This window comes from Nyctereutes procyonoides, unplaced genomic scaffold (assembly GCF_905146905.1).
Source record: "Nyctereutes procyonoides isolate TBG_1078 unplaced genomic scaffold, NYPRO_anot_genome, whole genome shotgun sequence".
Classification (NCBI taxonomy): domain Eukaryota; kingdom Metazoa; phylum Chordata; class Mammalia; order Carnivora; family Canidae; genus Nyctereutes; species Nyctereutes procyonoides.
Window position 1 is genome coordinate 50,533,272 of NW_026575133.1, and position 5,193 is coordinate 50,538,464.

A 5,193-nucleotide genomic window follows, 5' to 3' on the forward strand; every position below is an offset into this window, starting at 1 on the left:
GAATGAGGAACGCTAGAGGGGAGAGGAGGGAACCAGTACTGAGCCTGGACATGCTGGATCCCATCAGACATGTGACACTGACTAGGATGTAAGCTCCAGAAAGGCAAAGGCTTGGGTCTGTGATGCTCACTGCTATATCCCTAGCAAGAACCTGGTTTATGGGGGTGCTCCATACCTATTCGTTGGAGAATGATGTGCCAGGATTCTTTTGGGCCATTCCTGATGTTTTTAGCAGAAACAGGAAATGGGGCTAACTCCAGGCATGAAATCCAGGAGAAAGAAGGAGCTTGAGGAGTCCAAGGCAACATGGATCCCAGGTTGGGGGCGGGGTAGGATTAATCATACATAAACTCAAGCGGTAATAGCCCCGTTAATTGAGTCGTAATGATCCTTGGCATTTTTCATCTTCAAAGTCAGGAACAAACTGTAATTAATACTCCAGCCACCCGGGGCAGGGTGGGGGGTGGCGTGGAGAATCTTGAACTGCTGCTGCTACTCAGTCCAGGAAACTGAGGCACTGGTGGTGAAACGCGTTAGCAGAGTGGATACAAAGCCCATAATAAGGGCCCGGAATCTTCAGGGTGCCTTGAGCATATCGCAGGGTGGCCCTTCCCAAACCCAGGCAGCCGGAGAGCTGAGATCACAAATGAGGAGGGGGCATTGGAGACACCGGGGACAGAGAAAGGAGGCTTGGCCACTGGCCTGGCTAAGGGTGGCAGTATGGGGGAGTCAGGAGTGCTGGTGGCCTGGCCCACGAGAGTGGGCCTGGGCCCAGGATGAGCCCAGAGGCGGCGCTGGAGTGGCGGGCAGAGCAGGAAGGGGACCTGGGAGTCTTTGGCGCCCAATGGCAGGCAGGCTCGGGGTGTACTCAGCGTGAGTCACCAGCAGCTTCGAAATGCCTCCCAGTTTCCTCATCGCAGTCTGGCCGCCCCGAGCCCGAGCCCGGAGGGAGTTTTTCATTAAGGTGATTACCCTGCTGTCATTAAAGGCCGGTAAATATCACCCAGGGACGGAGTTGCAGGCCGCCTCTGAACTGCAGCCCGGGTTCACAGCCCCCCTCCCTCCCCAGCCGGGAGCCGCACCACTGGCCCTCTGCGGCCACCAGTTCGAATCCTCCTCCATATCCAGGGTCCAGAGGCCCGCGGCCTGCGAGTCCCCAAATGCCAAACCGCCATCCTGTTGGCCCAGCACCTTGCGCCCACTGTGTTGTGGCATTTTCTCTTGGATTGCGATGTCTTTGAGGGACATCAGGTCAGTTCATCCTTTGGTTCAGCCCCACTTACTCAGGAAAGCCTCTCCTATGATAGCCCCCTCCCAGGGGACCAGGGGATAAGCAGACACCACTTCTAGGTTGCCATCATCCCTCTTACCTTTTTACATTTATTTGTGGAATCCTTGGATACATGTCACCTCCCACCTTTCACATGTTTCAGAAGGGGCAGGAACCACTACTGATTTTGTATTGTTTATCTTTTGTGTCCTCCTCCCAGCCCACGTTCTTGCCACCTGTCCCCAGGGTCTGGTGTCTAGCAGGCCTCTTCTGAATTAACAAGTCCCCATGAGGCAACACAACTGTTTGATGGATACGCCTCTGCCCAATTGTTGTCAACATAGGACAGTGATCTCTTGTGCACCTACTGTGTCAGGGATTGGGGCAGGGATGAAAACTTCGAAGTCCTTGCTGTGGGGAGACGCAAGGCCTTGTGAGTGTTCAGGGTGGGGATGGGCAATCCGTAAATCTATAGGAGGTGGTGATGTGAAGAAAAATAAAGAGAAGGGGAGAGTGTTGGAGAGTGCATGTTGAGATCCTGTTTTATATAGTAATTCTTCCCCTTCTTTGCATTTTGGAGCCAGTGCTACTGACATTAAAGTACGGAATCAGAATATGTGGGTCTGTGCTGTAGTCCAGCTCATTTATTGTCTGCTCTTTGAAAAGTTCTGTTTAGGCTTGACATTAGTTTAAAGCAAATTACATCAGGGGTGCCTGGCTGGCTCAGTCGGAGGAGCACGTGACTCTTGATCTCAGGGTCATGAGTTTGAGCCCCATGCCGGGTGTAGAGATGACTTAAATAAATAAATAAAGTTAAAAAAATTACATCAAAGTCCACTAAGGAAGATGACGTCTCTGAAGGCAAAGTCACCTGTGACTGGTGTCAACCCCTCTCCCCCGGGTCAGCTTTGCTGCCTGCCACCAGGTGGCCTGAGATAAAATTCTGATGGCTTAGGAGGACGCAGGTGGTTCAGAAGCCTCAAGGGGGAGGGATGGCAGTGGGCCAAGGGTGACTGTGGCTGTGGGTACCCTGGCCCTGAATCTCAGAGCTCCACTCCCCTCTCGCAGAGCCATCTCTCAGATTGGCGAGAGAGCTTCTTCTAGACCCCAAACGAAAGAAAAAGTCGCCGCAATGGAAACTCGAACTAACCCTCCCTTCTTGCCCCACTTCCCTCCCGCGGTCACACTTCCGGCAGTCACCACAAGGTATTTTAGGTTCGAAAACAAAGCGTCAGATCTATTTGAGCAACTTTTTTTTCCATTGGAGTAGAAGCCCAGGGGCCTGTGGCCACCCTGGGCTCGGCCACTTCCCCAGGGAACTGACGCGTTTCCCCTTCTCTGCTGGGGACCAATTTAGCATTTCAGGCTGGCCACTTTTAGCTTCTCCTTTCCTTGGCCTGGCAGTCAGCTAAGGGCCCAGAGGCAGGGCCACTGGGAGGATGGGTGTGTGTCTGGGTCCTTCTTTCTGGACTCCAGGGAAGGCCTGTTCCCCTCCTCTGCCAGAACCTCCCTTTTACTCCCATCTGACCTCCCTAAGTATGCGTGGGCACATGTGCATGCATGTACACACACACACACACACACACAGACAGACAATGCTGATAGCTACTGCCCCAAATCTATTTGCTGTATCAGAAGACTGCAAAGTGAGATCAGGGCTAGGCCCTGTCTGGTTCTCACTCTACTCCAAGGGATGGTGTGTGTTGTCTGTGTCACCGATGGGTTGGTGTGTATGTAGGTTGTGAACAAAGTGGGCATGCATATATGGAGATTGCGTGTGCATGCAAATCCTATGTTCACAACTGCCCAGGCTGAACAATGCATGTACACACAGCTTGTATGAATGTCTAGAAAGAGCTTGGCAGAGTTGAAACCCTGGAGTGTCTAGCGGGTGCGTACACCATGTGATTTTGTGTGGGCTGGTGTATTTACAGTATATGTGTGCAGGATGCGTATAGTAGAGGTGTGTGTAAGTGTGCGCACGCACGTTTGTGTATGTGTGGATGGGCTGGCCTGGTTCTAAGGGTGTAGGGGGAGGAAGACAGGAGAGCTCTGGACAATGGTGACCTGTATCCTCATGGGCAAATGCACACAAGGTCCATCTATGGACTGGGGTTTGAGGGTAGGTTAGTGACCTACAGGTATGAGCGTGTACCAGGGGGACAATGGCTAGGGACTGGCCGGTTTGTCTTCATGTGTGCCTTTCTGCTTTACTTCAGGACCCTCACAGGTCTATTGGGCCTCTCCATAGGCCGCCTCATCTTCCCCTGGCTGCAGTGCCCCCCCTACCCCCCGCTTCTCCTACTTGTTAGCCTATCTTCCTGCCTCCAGTGCTGAGAGCCTTAGGTCTCCCAGTCACACAGCTCCTGAGGGACACCTTCCGGAGGGCTAGGTGATAGGTTTCTTTTGTAGTTTCTTCCATTCCTTGCATACAACAGAGACTCCATCAATGCTGGCTTCAGCCACAGTGTGTCTGTAAAGGATGCACTTTTTTTATGGTGACTTGAAAGTGCATGCTTAGCTTCCTTATGGACTTCAGGGCAAATTTCTGTGTGTGTGTGTGTGTGTGTGTGTGTGTGTGTGTGTGAGAGAGAGAGAGAGAGAGAGAGAGAGAGAGAGAGTGTGCAAGCATGTGAATATGTTCATGTGTATGCATGAAGGTAAGTATCGTGAGTATATATGTGAGTGTGAGTGTGAGTTTGTGAACTTGTGTGGGGGAGTGAAGGTGAGTAGTATGAGTGAAGGTGTGGGAGCATGTGAGAGGGTGAATGTGTAGGGGTATGGGTGTGGGTAGATGCTGTCTGGACTCCTGGATGCTTACCCTTGGGTCCAGGCCCTGGAGGAAGCCCACTCAGCCTGCCTTTCTGACAAGCTCAACCCCTTTCCAGGTGACTTCTGGCAGTGGGCCGAACTCCAGCTCAAGAGGAATCAAGGGGATGCTTTCAGGTCCTGCTCTCATTCCAGGCATGTCGAAAGGCTCTGCACTTCTCCCCCCCGACCCCCCATCCCTGGGTGCAGACCCAGATGCTCCTCCACTAGGCTCCCTGAATGGCTTTCCTTTAGCCTGGATCTGGGGAGGATGAGCTCTGTTGCTGGTTGTTGCTTCAGGGAACAGGTTCTCCTGAAACCCCAAGGTCTGCTGTTCCCCACATCTGCAAACTTCTTATTTTGGCTCTCCTGGTAGGGTTTTCTGCAGCCAAATGTACTTGGCTCCTTTTGATTCTCAGTCCCAAGGTTCTACCCTGTTCTGGGGGCTTTTTCTCCCCTATTCCCATCCCTACCCAGTCAAATGGACAGTGGTAGAGGCTTTCTCTACCATTCCCCAAAATAAGCACATAAAGTTGGAGAATATTCAAGTAGAGGGTTCCTCGGAGAACACCCATCTAGAGCTATTTTATAGAGGCTCAGAGAGGGCAGCTGACTTGTCGAGGCTCACACAGCAGTGAATGGCACTAGACTCAGTCCTCCCCTCCCGGCCAAGCAGTCCTCCTACTTACGTCAGACCAGATGGCCATCCCTTTTTTCCCTCTATTTCCTTCTTTTTCTGCCTCTTTCTCTTCCTTTCCTTTTTTGTTGAACTATTTCCTTTTTTCCCTTTGAAATGTTCTCTCTGTGCTAAGCAGGACGGCTGGCATTTGGTGGCACCAAAGTGGCACTCGGAGCCAAGACCTCTGTCCTGGCACAGTTCTCCTTAGTCTTTCCCAAAGGCTTTTCTCTTTCCTGGTTCCTCTTCCCCCAGGATGCTCAGGGGGACCCTGTCTTCCCCTCTCCCTGAGCCAGCCTATTCAGCTCCTGTTTCTCCTTCCAAGTACTGAGGAGGCAGATGGGAACCCGCAAGGAACTGGCTCCTCTCTGTAACCTTAGTTTCCTGGTCTCGAAAGTGGAGCGAGGGTCTCTGAGGGGGAAACATGGGCATCTGTGTA